Source organism: Littorina saxatilis, linkage group LG11 (genome assembly GCF_037325665.1).
Source record: "Littorina saxatilis isolate snail1 linkage group LG11, US_GU_Lsax_2.0, whole genome shotgun sequence".
NCBI lineage: Eukaryota > Metazoa > Mollusca > Gastropoda > Littorinimorpha > Littorinidae > Littorina > Littorina saxatilis.
In genome coordinates this window covers 28,777,012-28,792,011 of record NC_090255.1, presented here as the reverse complement: position 1 = coordinate 28,792,011, position 15,000 = coordinate 28,777,012, and the positions used below count along the sequence as shown (strand labels likewise).

General features: G+C 39.8%; 2 long non-coding RNA genes across 2 annotated transcripts in view; both read right to left on the bottom strand.

Annotated features, from left to right (window-relative positions):
- Nucleotides 1-6,093, bottom strand: part of LOC138980196 (uncharacterized) — a 10,847-nt gene extending 4,754 nt beyond the window's left edge. The window contains exon 1 of the long non-coding RNA XR_011460264.1: nt 5,854-6,093. This is a non-coding gene — a long non-coding RNA (uncharacterized lncRNA). The remainder of the gene's footprint in view (nt 1-5,853) is intronic.
- Nucleotides 1-15,000, bottom strand: part of LOC138980206 (uncharacterized) — a 272,961-nt gene that overhangs the window by 130,860 nt on the left and 127,101 nt on the right. The window lies entirely within an intron of this gene.

The following is a 15,000-nucleotide window of genomic DNA, read 5'->3' as shown; positions in this document are numbered from 1 at the left end:
TGTGTTCTTTATCTCGTTTTTCTTTGCATGGGAACATTCTATAAAAGTAAATAAACTCCACCAAAGAGTGATGGAACTTTCGTAGAGGGTAAGATAAAAGCAGCGGTAAAAGAAACTGTGCCTGTTGCGTGTTCTTCTAACATTATTCCCCACATAGACAGGGTTGAAAGGAAAATAACCTGTTCAATATCTTTCATTTTTCCATTGTAAGAATGGGTTCTCTTAACATAAATAAAACCCTTCAGACACTAACAACCTGAATATGAAATGTAAACATCATGACATTTTCAACCTTTCAACGGTTTCAAGGGAGCGGCTCGTTCGAACATATGTCGTGCAACTCATAACCATTATCCCCAAACGCTATAGCTGTCACAGTCCCCCAAATTAACAAATGGAACCAACAGAAAGAACGGACAAGAATTGAGTATGTGACATTGCCATGCTGACTGTCCCTTTTTCAGCTATCATTTGACATGTTTGTTTGTTTGTTTGTTTGTTTGCTTAACGCCCAGCCGACCACGAAGGGCCATATCAGGGCTTCATGTCTCACCCAGTCACATTATTCTGACACCGGACCAACCAGTCCTAGCACTAACCCCATAATGCCAGACGCCAGGCGGAGCAGCCACTAGATTGCCAATTTTAAAGTCTTAGGTATGACCCGGCCTGGGTTCGAACCCACGACCTCCCGATCACGGCGCGGACGCCTTCCCACTAGGCCAACCGTGCCGGTCATTTGACATGTGCGTGTTCAGGAAATAGACGTAAAGCTTCTAATCCTTTCATTTTTCTCTATCTCTCTTTCTTAATTTGTTTTAAATGCATTTAAGTTGTATTATCTGGTTTGACATCCGAAACCGATTGACTGTCAACGTTGCGAAGTCAATAAATACATAGCTACATAAATGAATAAATAAATCAATCAATCAATACAAAATAAATTAATTAATCAAAACATAAAAATGATTAATGCATACATTAATCAATGTATTAAATACGCACCAGCAGTATTAAACGCAGAAAAAAGGATGATCGAACAATGACAATCGCAGTGCAAACACAGTGACTCAAAAAAAAAATCAAGGGAAAACAGAGTTTTGCACGTAGAACAACAAAGTGATTTGGTATTAACGCAGCCCCTGCCCTGCCCTTTGGAAGAATGTACAGCTAGAGATGAAGAATATTAGCGATTAAGGAAATCAACCAAGATAAAGCAAAAGGTTTTAGTGGAAAGTGGTATCGAGGTTTTAGAGAGTAAACAGTAATTACGTTAAAAGAGAGCAAACGAACGTGGTGCGCTGTAACTGTAAACACATCATAATGCACTGCAGCAACGCTGGCGTAAATTGCGTTGTTTTCCCTAAAGGGAGAAGAGACTGTCTCCCCCCACCCCCACCCCCACCACCTCATGTCTCTCTCCACTCCACTCTCTCTCTTCCTCTCTCTCTCTTGCTCGCTCCCCCCCCCTCTCTCTCTCTCTCTCTCTCTCTCTCTCTCTCTCTCTCTCTCTCTCACCATCACAAACTCCACTGAACAGCCAGAAGGACGGGCAAATACTATTTCTGTCTCTGTCTCTGTCTCTGTCGCTCCATCCCCCACTCTCTCTTTCTCACTAACACAAGCTCTACTAGACAGACAGAAAGACACGCATATACTCTCTCTCTCTCTCTCTCTGTCTCTCTCTGTCTCTCTCTCTCTCTCTCTCTTTTTCTTTTTTTCATTACCTCTCTTCTTTATTGTGGACTTTCTAACTTTCTCTTTTGTTTCTATTTCACATTGGTTGCATTTAGCATTGTCGTCTATCAATTCGTTCCGTTTGTGTACTTCTTTAGTGGATATTATTACACCCCCGGTATAGGGGTGTGTATAGGATTCGGTCGATGTGTTTGTTTGTTTGTGTGTTTGTGTTCGCATATAGATCTCAAGAATGAATGGACCGATCGTCGCCAAACTTGGTGAACAGGTTCTATACATTCCTGAGACGGTCCTTACAAAAATTGGGACCAGTCAAACACACGGTTAGGGAGTTATTGGTGGATTAAGATTCTACAAGGACTTATAGAGGGACATATTAATGGTCAAAGGGAAATAACCTTCTCAGTTGGTGGCAGTGAGAATGGTAAGGACGGGGGTGTTTTTCCTACCTCGGAGGAATTTCTTGTTTGTTTAGTATTTGTTTACAGACAGGTTGTTAAACAAGGCAATGTGCCTCTTTCTCTCTTTCTCTCTGTCTCTCTGTCTCTCTGTCTCTCTCTCTCTCTGTCTTTCTATCTCTCTCTGTCTCTGTCTCTGTCTCTTTCTCTGTCTCGCTCTCTCTCTTTCTCTCTCTGTCTGTCTCTCTCTGTGTATCTCTCTCTGTATCTCTCTCTGTGTGTCTCTCTCTCTCTTTCTCTCTCTCTCTATCTCTTTCTCTCTCTCTCTCTTTCTATCTCTCTCTGTCTCTGTCTCTTTCTCTGTCTCTTTCTCTGTCTCGCTCTCTCTCTCTTTCTCTCTCTCTCTGTCTGTCTCTCTCTGTGTATCTCTCTCTCTCTCTGTCTCTCTCTGTCTCTCTCTCTTTCTCTCTCTCTCTCTTTTTCTCTCTCTCTCTCTCTCTCTCTCTCTCTCTCTCTCTCTCTCGCTCTCTCTTGTCATCCCTGTGTGCATCTCTGGGAGGAAACAGGATCGGTGCCATCAGATCCACGCGTGCCTTGGGGATGTCGATCATGACGAGGAATGTTTGTAGGAATTACAAATTACTCCCTTGATGATGTCCCTTCCCCCCATCCCCAATCCCACTCTACCCTGCTCCCTTCTGCCGTCTTCCATAAGATAAGAATGAACAGCGCATGTTATTGCTTAACATTGAATGAAGCGCACATAAGATTAGAACAACAAAACCTTTGAATTTTGAGCGATGAACCAATCACGAGGAAGGATATTGTTGTGTAGTTTTCAGCATGGATATCTTTCAATAGGCATTTCGCAAGTACGGTACAAACAAGAATTGAGATCAGATCACGTGACTGTTCCAAGACAAAACGTGTTTGAATAGTCAGTGGTAGGTCGTCTAGTTCTTCTAATGTATTACACCATTGCACAAATACCGGCACGGTGGCCTAGTGGTAAGGCGTCCGCCCCGTGATCGGGAGGTCGTGGGTTCGAAACCCGGCCGGGTCATACCTAAGACTTTAAAATTGGCAATCTAGTGGCTGCTCCGCCTGGCGTCTGGCATTATGGGGTTAGTGCTAGGACTGGTTGGTCCGGTGTCAGAATAATGTGACTGGGTGAGACATGAAGCCTGTGCTGCGACTTCTGTCTTGTGTGTGGCGCACGTTATATGTCAAAGCAGCACCGCCCTGATATGGCCCTTCGTGGTCGGCTGGGCGTTAAGCAAACAAACAAACAAACAAACAAACAAACAAACAAACAAACTGATAATGCTCTAGACTCAGGAAGGTAGAAGGGACTCCGTTTGTGAATGAATGCATCAGATGCACGCCACTTTCATTAAAGTTTGGAAAGCCGTTAATAGACCCTGACTTTGCTCAGATGAGAAACCACACACAGCTAGAGTCCAATCAGCGACGACTGATTAACCAGCAGTGTGACCAGCCTTCTAAATAAACAGCCAATTAAAGGCACACTCAGTCCTTCTAGCGAAAACAGTTCTGCTCGACCTCTCAGATCTAGACTGGTGTTTACATGGGATTAGACCATCCTTCAATTTGGCCACATACCATTTAGATTATCTCCACTAATTTGCCTCAGTACATATCTGGCAGAGCATTTTCAAACCTTGCATATATCATATAAATAATCAAACATTAGATTAGAACTCGTATCAGGCGAGGAACAAATAAACATCGGCTCTGTTTAAGTTGAAAACGGCTAGGACGTTATTCTGTCAGCATTTATTGAGCTCGAAATGCCTTGAATAAATATTTACTTGGACTTTACGTTCGTTTAAATGGATAAGTGTATATCTTTGTTCTTTCACTGTTTCAGTTTATTTGTTGTGTGTTTTCGCTTATTTCTTTTTTCTCTCTTTTTTTTGTTTTTTGTTTTGTTTTACTTCAGAAACACATTTCAGGGTTTGAATTATGCCTCACTTTTTCCGAGAAAAATAAATCTGAATTTGGGTTATCAGAATTGTCAAGCAATGGTAAGTTTTTTTTCATTCGCTCCTTTCTCCGTTGCGTTGGTATACCTTGTAAATAATTAGGTTCGATTTCCAAAGTTTATGCACTACACATTACGTCAGATGTTCACCTGCTGGCTACCACACAAACAGGAAAATATAAAATCATGTTCATTTTTATAGCTTAACTTTTCCCGACTACCGCATAAAATGCTGACACCATTTCTTAAAGCGCATAACGAAAAGAAGACACAAACCCGTTAACAAATATAAGACAGTAACTAAATAAATCCAATTTAGAGCTGTCCGTCTGTGCTATATGCGTTCGATGAAGTGTATAGACAAAAACTGCGAAATCGCAAGAAAATAACATAGAAAGCGGGAGAGAGAGAATTGAATTGAATTGAATTGAACTTTATTTAACAACGATTAAGATTTAAGGCTACGCCTTTTCTTACAATCTGTCCTTGGGACGCATAGACACACAATTATGTAATAAAAACATTAAAAATTAAAAAGTTAAAAAGTTAACCAACAAAAGGAGGTCGGAAAACTTCAGCACGTGATAATAAAGATGACGATGATGATGATGATGACGATGATGATGATGATAATGATGATGATGATGATGATGATGATGATGAAGATGAGGCATGAAGAGCATACATATGTGGTTATTCATAAAATCAAATGCATACTATGCAGGTAATTATAAATACAAGCTGGTAGCAATCGAACATGTAGCAATAGTGCAACAAAAATATGTTCAGAATATGCAATGCACAGCATATCTTTGACGTAATACTAAGTGTGGTTTTTAACACATTTTTTAAAACTTTTTAATGACTTTAAGTGCTTAAAGGATGATGGAAGTGAATTCCAAACTGAAGTACCCGAAAAAGCAAGACTGGTCTTATACAGGTCAATTCATGGAATCGGTGGGATCAAGTTGACCGACCCATATCTGTGGGTAGCTTTATTAAATAATGATGTAATGGGAATCGGCACTTTACCGTAATACAATTTATGCATGACAATGGCTTTGTTTAACTTGAGATGCGAGAGAGAGAGAGAGAGAGAGAGAGAGAGAGAGAGAGAGAGAGAGAGAGAGAGAGAGAGAGAGAGAGAGACAGAAAAAAAGACAGAGAGACACGGACAGACAGAGAGACAAACTGGTTGACAGACAGACAGAGACAGCGAAACAGAGAGGGTGACAGATGGACAGACAGCGAGACAGAGATAATAAAACAGAGACTGCAGGCTAAAATAGAGAAAAGAGAACAAGAAAACGCGAAATGAAAGACGTTGGCAGGCTCTGTCTAATCCAATTAGAAGTACAGAAACTAGTGTTTTGGAGGATACTTCAAGACAATGAATAAACCAATGAAGTCGCACAAATTATATGCGTAAATAATCGAACATTATGTCAATATATCGAGACAAATCAAAGAATATTAGAAAACAAAAATATTCACAGTAGTTAATTACTCCGCAAAAATTACAGCAATGTGTTATGTTGGCACAAAGTATATGCGCAAATAAGCCTATTCAACTTTTCTGTAAATATATATGGAAAAAAATATATCAGAAAACAAAATTACTCACAGTAGTACATTTCCCTGCACAAATTAAAGAAATATGTTGTGTTGGCACAAATTAACTTATGCGCAAATATTCAACTATTCTGTAAATATATCGACAAAAAAAATATATCAGAAAACTAAAATACTCACAGAAGTAAATTACTCCCAACAAAAGCACAGCACCGTCTTGAGTCAAGTCACACTGTCCAAAGCAAAACCGCAGGTTGATCGAAACAACAAATCTGGAACCGAGACAAGCCTTGGAACACTCCTCTCTCGAGCGATGACAAAATGCAAAGGGAAGTAATAGAATATTTCCTCTCGCTCGCGCGGCAAAACTGCAGTCAGAGACTGAACGAAGTTGTCCAATCGGACTGTGTGCTGTCCACGTGCGCGCCACTCTATTACAAAGGCTAATAATGTGCGTGTCTGCATCAACCTCCGTTGTTTCCGCAAAGTGGGCGAATCTGTAGGGACTAGTTTTTACATTTAGTCAAGTTTTGACAAAATGTTTTAACGTAGAGGGGGGAATCGAGACGAGGGTCGTGGTGTATGTGTGTCTGTGTGTCTGTGTGTGTGTGTGTGTAGAGCGATTCAGACTAAACTACTGGACCGATCTTTATGAAATTTGACATGAGAGTTCCTGGGTATGATATCCCCAGATGTTTTTTTTCATTTTTTTGGATAAATGTCTTTGATGACGTCATATCCGGCTTTTCGTGAAAGTTGAGGCAGCACTGTCACGCTCTCATTTTTCAACCAAATTGGTTGAAATTTTGGTCAAGTAATCTTCGACGAAGCCCGGACTTCGGTATTGCATTTCAGCTTGGTGGCTTAAAAATTAATTAATGACTTTGGTCATTAAAAATCGGAAAATTGTAATAAATTTTTTTGGTATTAAACGATCCAAATTTACGTTCATCTTATTCTTCATCATTTTCTGATTCCAAAAACATATACATGTTATATATATTTAGATTAAAAACAAGCTCTGAAAATTAAAAATATAAAAATTATGATCAAAATTAAATTTCCGAAATCAATTTAAAAACAATTTCATCTTATTCCTTGTCGGTTCCTGATTCCAAAAACATATAGATATGATATGTTTGGATTAAAAACACGCTCTTCTTGTCAATTTCACTGCCTTTGCCGTGCGCGGTGGACTGACGATGCTACGAGTATACGGTCTTGCTGCGTTGCATTGCGTTCAGTTTCATTCTATGAGTTCCACAGCTTGACTAAATGTAGTAATTTCGCCTTACGCGACTTGTTTCTCTTTTGCGGAGGGTTACCCTGATGCTTCGTGGGATAACTACATCACGTGTTATGAAGAAGTCGGTGATATAATCTTTGGGTGAGATTTGGCAAACATTACCGAGAACAACATTTCCACAATTTGACTTTATCGCCACAATACAATGAATAAGCTTTTACAAATTTCAGTGAATGGCTCTCTCTCTCTCTCTCTCTCTCTCTCTCTCTCTCTCTCTCTCTCTCTCTCTCTCTCTCTGTGTCTCTCTGTCTCTGTCTCTCTCTGTCTCTATCTCTCTATGTCTCTTTCTCTCTCTCTCTCTCTGTCTCTGTCTCTCTGTCTCTGTCTCTCTCTCTCTCTCTCTCTCTTTCACCCACACAGACCCATGGGAATACACACTGTGTCAGTAATGATAGCAAGCAGACACCATTATTACGTCATAGCTTTTGACTGTCTGGGATGAAGGGCAATAATGGTGTACTATTACTGACAGCTTGTCGTCAAATAAAGTCAAATCAACTTTTATCAATGTCTGCAACAGAATTCTCAGTGGTGCATATTGACATTTTGTTGATCGTATACTTTCTTGTACTTCTCTTTTCTTTTCTTGTCTTTTGATCCTGTATTTGTTTATTTCTTTATATCATCTTCGTTCTTTCACTGTGGGACTTTAACTCCCCAGGCTTCGCAGTCATGTTGCGTCATTACTGGCAATGGTTTGTCAAATGAGTTGACCTAAAAGCATTTCGATGTCTCAAACTTACTGTCGGCAACGGAAATGGCCAGTTTGACGTCATCTGAAACATGATAGCCGTTCACGTTTGAACATGATAGCCGTTCACGTTTGATACATCCGTGTTGCGTTGTTATGTTTATTGCTTCCCTTTTTTATCTTCTTTTTCCCTTTTTTTTCATTTTCTTTAAGTTTCGTTTTTGGTTTTATCTAATTTATGAAATAAAACACCGATTGACCCCTAACATTGATTTCGCGACAATGTTGCAATAATTGTACCTGTTTCTTTTATCTTTTTACATTTAGTCAAGTTTTGACTAAATGTTTTAACATAGAGGGGGAATCGAGACGAGGGTCATGGTGTATGTGTGTGTGTGTGTCTGTCTCTGTGTGTGTGTAGAGCGATTCAGACCAAACTACTGGACCGATCTTTATGAAATTTGACATGAGAGTTCTTTTTTCTTTTTTTCGATAAATGTCTTTGATGACGTCATATCCAGCATTTTGTAAAAGTTGAGGCGGCACTGTCACACCCTCATTTTTCAATCAAATTGATTGAAATTTTGGCCAAGCAGTCTTCGACGAAAGCCGGACTGCGGTATTGCATTTCAGTTTGGTGGCTTAAAAATTAATTCATGACTTTGGTCATTAAAAATCTAAAAATTGTAAAAAAAATAAAAAAAATTATAAAACGATCCAAATTTACGTTCATCTTATTCTTCATCATTTTCTGATTCCAAAAACATATAAATATGTTATATTTGGATTAAAAACAAGCTCTGAAAATTAAAAATATAAAAATTATGATCAAAATTACATTTCCGAAATCGTTTTAAAAACTATTTCATCTTATTCCTTGTCGGTTCCTGATTCCAAAAACATATAGATATGATATGTTTGGATTAAAAACACGCTCAGAAAGGTAAAACGAAGAGAGGTACAGTAAAGCGTGCTATGAAGCACAGCGCAACCGCTACCGCGCCAAACAGGCTCGTCACTTTCACTGCCTTTTGCACTAGCGGCGGACTACGTTCAGTTTCATTCTGTGAGTTCCACAGCTGGACTAAATGTAGTAATTTCGCCTTACGCGACTTGCTAATTTGTTGTGTTAACACTTTGTTTGTGTCAATATGTCTTTATGCCTGGTTGGATGTCTATTTGTTCAATATTTGTGTATGCGGTATTCTTTGCTTCTTTTTACATTTAGTCAAGTTTTGACTAAATGTTTTAACATAGAGGGGGAATCGAGACGAGGGTCGTGGTGTATGTTTGTGTGTGTGTGTGTGTGTGTGTGTGTGTGTGTGTGTGTGTGTGTGTGTGTGTGTGTGTGTGTGTGTCTGTCTGTGTGTGTGTGTGTGTAGAGCGATTCAGACTAAACTACTGGACCGATCTTTATGAAATTTGACATGAGAGTTCCTGGGAATGATATCCCCAGATGTTTTTTTCATTTGTTTGATAAATGTCTTTGATGACGTCATATCCGGCTTTTTGTAAAAGTTGAGGCGGCACTGTCACACCCTCATTTTTTTAATCAAATTGATTGACATTTTGGCCAAGCAATCTTCGACGAAGGCCGGACTTTGGTATTGCATTTCAGCTTGGAGGCTTACAAATTAGTTAATGACTTTGGTCATTAAAAATCTGAACATTGTAATTAAAAAAAAATGTAAACGATCAAAATTTACGTTCATCTTATTTTTCATCATTTTCTGATTCCAAAAACATACAAATATGTTTTATTCGGATTAAAAACAAGCTCTGAAAATTAAAAATATAAAAATTATGATTAAAATTAAATTTCCGAAATCGATTTAAAAACATCTTATTCCTTGTCGGTTCCTGATTCCAAAAACATATAGATATGATATGTTTGGATTAAAAACACGCTCAGAAAGTTAAAACGAAGAGAGGTACAGAAAAGCGTGATATGCAGCACAGCGCTACCACTACCGCGCTAAACAGGCTCGTCGATTTTACTGCGTTTTGCACGATCAGCGGACTACGGTCATTGTGAAAAAATACAGTGTGTTCAGTTTCATTCTGTAAGTTCCACAGCTTGACTAAATGTAGTAATTTCGCCTTACGCGACTTGTTTTATTATTAAACTTTCTTTGTTTTTCATCTTTCTCTGTCGTTTACGCTTTCGCTTGCTCCCTCCTTCTTTCTCTCTTTGATCTAATATGCTGGGTTTCATACAATATACATGAGACGCTACTGACACTTTTTTGTAAAATTATCTAAAACCGAAAAGCCTTTCAACGTCTTCATCAGACTTCTCCAAGGAACACTTCTTTTTGAACGATCCCTTTGAGACAACGCCAGACCAAAATATCTACATGTTGAGGCAAAAGCAAAATGTCCTTAGTCATCGCATTTTCGCCTCCCCAAACCGGAGAGGAACAGGGCCCTGTACTCTTTGGCCAATGAAGACGAGACAAGGGACACAATCTCCAAATACTTATGATGTATATTTTGTTTTAAGAATTAACTTTGTAACTGCCTCTAGTGGTTTAAAAAAAAATGTCATATACAATTCCAACTCACTACAGCAAGACCGGCACGGTTGGCCTAGGGGAAAGGCGTCCGCCCTGTGATCGGGAGGTCGTGGGTTCGAACCCCGGTCGGGTCATACCTAAGACTTTAAAATTGGCAATCTTGTGGCTGCTCCGCCTGGCGTCTGGCATTATGGGGTTAGTGCTAGGACTGGTTGGTCCGGTGTCAGAATAATGTGACTGGGTGAGACATGAAGCCTGTGCTGCGACTTCTGTCTTGTGTGTGACGCACGATATATGTCAAAGCAGCACGGCCCTGATATGGCCCTTCGTGGTCGGCTGGGCGTTAAGCAAACAAACAAACAACAGCAAGCAGTCAGTGTGCTGATTGTTTGTATGTGTCTAAGTGAAGGGATGATCTTTCCCCTTGCAAAATCCTGACCAGATCTGAGATGTTTTCACGAGAAGGAGTGTGCCTCCACACTGTTGATAACAACTTCTTCTTCTTCTTCAGCGTTCCAGAATGTACTGGGGGAGCGAGCCAGTCTGAAGACTACTCGGGTCCAGCGCCAGCGTTTTTTATTTATTCGCCTTTTCCCTTTCATTTATTTAATTTAGTTTCAGTGCTTTGTGTATCTATAGTTCTGCACTGCTTTCTTCCTTTTGGTCGGCATGTTTGTTCCTGTGTTCTCTTCCAATTCTATGCTCCTTGTGTTGAATGCCATGAAACATCGTACACTGGGAAATTAATTATGTGAAAGTATATACCGGTTCCTATTTATTAGTTGAATGTTGTGAGCAATAAAGAACTTTCATGTAGGAATTCCTAAAGTAAATTACATCAGTGTATTTCAACGTATCTTATCTACATGAGACAAAAGGTTTAGATGACAACCTCTACGCAAACCACAACTTTACCGTAGAAGTAAGTTTTGTTCCTAACTGCGAAAAATTAATCATTTTGCTTGGCAAACTTTGTCAAATATTTCATCGAATGTTGTACAAAAAATAACAAAGTGCATTTCTTGAAAACACAAAAAAAGTTAACCGGATCAGATCAAGAAATCGTGATGTTTTCAAGCTGTAGCGGCCATTTTCCTTCTGAAGTTAAGGTCACAAAGGCGCAGACTGTGCCGCGCAATACGTCAAACTGTTACATGTGGTAGAAAACAACAAAATTATTCGAGAAGCAAAAACTAAATTTTGAAGACTGTCACAATCAAGTGTTTTATGTGGTCACGATGGAGAAAACAACGTAATTACTGTTAAAAACAAAACACAAAACAAACGCCTTGGACACATTTGACTGTTGCAATCAAGTATCTATGTAAGCATGTGGGAGTATACAATGAATTATTCCAGAAGCAAAAACACATGATCTAAACAAATTTGACTGCCATAATGTTTTAACGTAGAGGGGGAATCGAGACGAGGGTGTGGTGTATGTGTGTGTGTGTGTGTGTGTATGTGTGTGTGGAGCGATTCAGAGAAAACTACTGGACCGATCTTCATGAAACTTGACATGAGAGATCCTGAGTTGGTATCTCCAGATGTTTTTTTCATTTTGTTTGATAAATGTCTTTGATGACGTCATATCCGGCTTTTCGTGAAAGTTGAGGCGGCACTGTCACGCTCTCATTTTTCAACCAAATTGGTTGAAATTTTGGTCAAGTAATCTTCGACGAAGCCCGGACTTTGGTAATGCATTTAAGCTTCAAGGCTTAAAAATTAATTAATGAGTTTGCTCATTAAAGTTGTCATTATAATCGATTGTTCGCAAACAGATTTAAAATTGATTGCATCGTATTCCTCATCACATTCTGAATCTAAAATTATATACATATGTCATGTTTACTCTTAAAATGTGATCAAAATTAATGAAAATAGATTCCTTAATCTTACGATTAAAATTTAAGAAATCGATCCAAAAATGATTTCATCTTATTCTTTATCATTTCCTGATTCCAAAAACATATAGATATGATAGGTTGTATTCAAAACAAGCTCAGAAAGTTAACAAGAATACAGAAAAGCGCGCTTTCCTGCTTAGCACAATACGCTACCGCGCTATATCTGGCGTGTCAATATCACTACGTTTTGCACGTGGGAGGTGAGCGATTTCCTTCACGCGGGGATTGACGAAGCTGTACTGTCTTGGTGAAAAAATACAGTGCGTTCAGTTACCTCCCGTGAGTTCGACAGCTTGACTAAATGTAGTAATTTCGCCTTACGCGACTTGTTTATAATCGGTTTGCACGAGGAACGTCAAACGGCATGTGCAAAAATAGAAAACAAGTCGCGTAAGGCAAAATTACTGCATTTAGTCAAGCTGTTGAACTCACAGAATGAAACTGAACGGACTGCATTTTTTCACAATGACCGTAGTCCGCCGCTAGTGCAAAAGGCAGTGAAAGTGATGAGCCTGTACATGTTTAGCGCGGTAGCGGTTGCGCTGTGCTGCATAGCACGCTTTACTGTACCTCTCTTCGTTTTAACTTTCTGAGCGTGTTTTTAATCCAAACATATATCAATATGTTTTTGGAATCAGGAACCGACAAGGAATAAGACAAAATTGTTTTTAAAACGATTTCGGAAATTTAATTTTAATCATAATTTTTATATTTCTAATTTTCAGATCTTGTTTTTAATCCAAATATAACATATTTATATGTTTTTGGAATCAGAACATGATGAAGAATAAAATAAAAGTAATTTTGGATCGTTTTATAAAAAAAAATAATTTTAATTACAATTTTCAGATTTTTAATGACCAAAGTCATTAATTAAATTTTAAGCCTAAATGCTCAAATGCAATACCGAAGTCCGGCCTTTGTCGAAGATTGCTTGGCCAAAATTTCAATCAATTTGATTGAAAAATGAAGGTGTGACAGTACCGCCTCAACTTTTACAAAAAAACCGGATATGACGTCATAAAAGACATTTATCGAAAAAACGAAAAAAACATCTCGGGATATCAAACCCAGAAACAGAGTGTGTGTGCGTGCATAGTTTCGGACTCGAAATAAAAACTGGTTTCATTCGCCCACAGAGACATAACTACTTAGTTCTGCGAGTGGTAGGCCTACTCTTAAGTAAACCACAACTACACAATTAACTTAATTCTTCGTTTCAGTCTCAATTCACTTTCTATTTTTCACTCGACTATATCAGTTTCAATGGAGAAAAGAATGCGTCTTTGACCTTTAACCCATCGTGCTTCAGTACTCTGACTTTGGCAGAACCGACTATCAACCTATGGAAAGCGGAAACCACGCTTCCGACTACATCAGAGCTTAGATGGCTCTCCAAAGCATTCTTCGATTACGCTGATAGAATGGACTCAGCATGAAAGACACCGCAACGGAAAGGACAAAATGAGGAAATAAGCTTTGGGGCGAAATTGGAGGACGTGGGAGGGAGGGTGTGGGAGACTGGGGGGGGGGGGGGAGTGTGTGTGTGTGTGTGAGTGTGTGTGTGTGTGTGTGAGTGTGTGTGTGTGTGTGAGTGTGTGTGTGTGTGTGTGTGTGTGAGTGTGTGTGTGTGTGTGTGAGTGCGTGCGTGTGTTACAGTACTACCTGGTTGGCCAGTACTATCTGGTCAAATGGGTCAAAATAGCCATTTCTGCACTTTCGCTGCTTGTGGAAGACACTTCAAATACTCCTATACGAGTGATAAATATCAAGCCTACTGACAAACTGCCACATTTTCGCGTTTCGTTACATTTTCATTTTTATATAATTTTCTCAAGCAATGGGAACTCCCGGGAATTCCCCTTTTACGCGCGCGTCAAAATGCACGGGTCACTATTTTTCATCTGTGCCCTGCTTGTAGCGTTTTGTGGCGAAAGAGGACTTGCGGCAGACAAAGAGGACAGACAGACAGACAGACAGACAGACAGACAAACCGATACACAGACATACAGACACGGAGACAAACACAGAGAGAGAGAGAGAGAGAGAGAGAGAGAGAGAGAGAGAGAGAGAGAGAGAGAGAGAGAGAGAGAGAGAGAGAGAGAGAGAGAGAGAGAGAGAGAGAGAGAGAGAGAGACAGTAGGAAGGAAGTGCGAGATTGCCACAGTTAATCAAGAAAACTGTGAAAAAGAGATTCCAATATTTCTAAGACTTCTTTGTCACAATTTCAATTTGGGTGCGAAGCTGTTGAACTGTCACATCGAAATGAACAAGTGTTATATGATTCGATCTTGGAATGCACTTGCCTGCAAAAACGTATAGCCCATTTCGCCCACGATCGCAGATTAAGATCTAACATATTGAGACACTAGATGATTACCCGCTTCGCCGGGAAGAAGTTGGGCCGAATACCAGGCTGCGCCTGGGACCCGGCTCTGCCGGGTGTACGCCGGCTTTGCCGGCGCACGAAGGAAAGGAGATAAACGCGCAAAACACCGGAGACCTTCTAAAAATAGTAACGTGCAGTGACCTTCTAAAAATAGTAACGTAGTAACGGGAATATGGATTGACGCCACACGGAGGAAGGGAGATAATCGCGGCTGAAAACACTGGAGAAGATAAGGAAGAGTTACTGGTAGTGGATCCCGACAACAAAAAATAAAATCGGTTCAGCGCGCACAGCGCTGCGCGCTGAGAGCATGTGTTGAAATATCTCATCGATGAGGTTGTGTCCGGGGTGTAGCTGAATACGGTGTCCAAATTTGAAAAAAGATCCACCGAGAACTTTGGCCGTGCATCGCGGACACATACACACACACACACACACACACACACACACACACACACACACACACACTCACACACAGACAGACAGACAGACAGACACAAGTCGTATATATATATAGA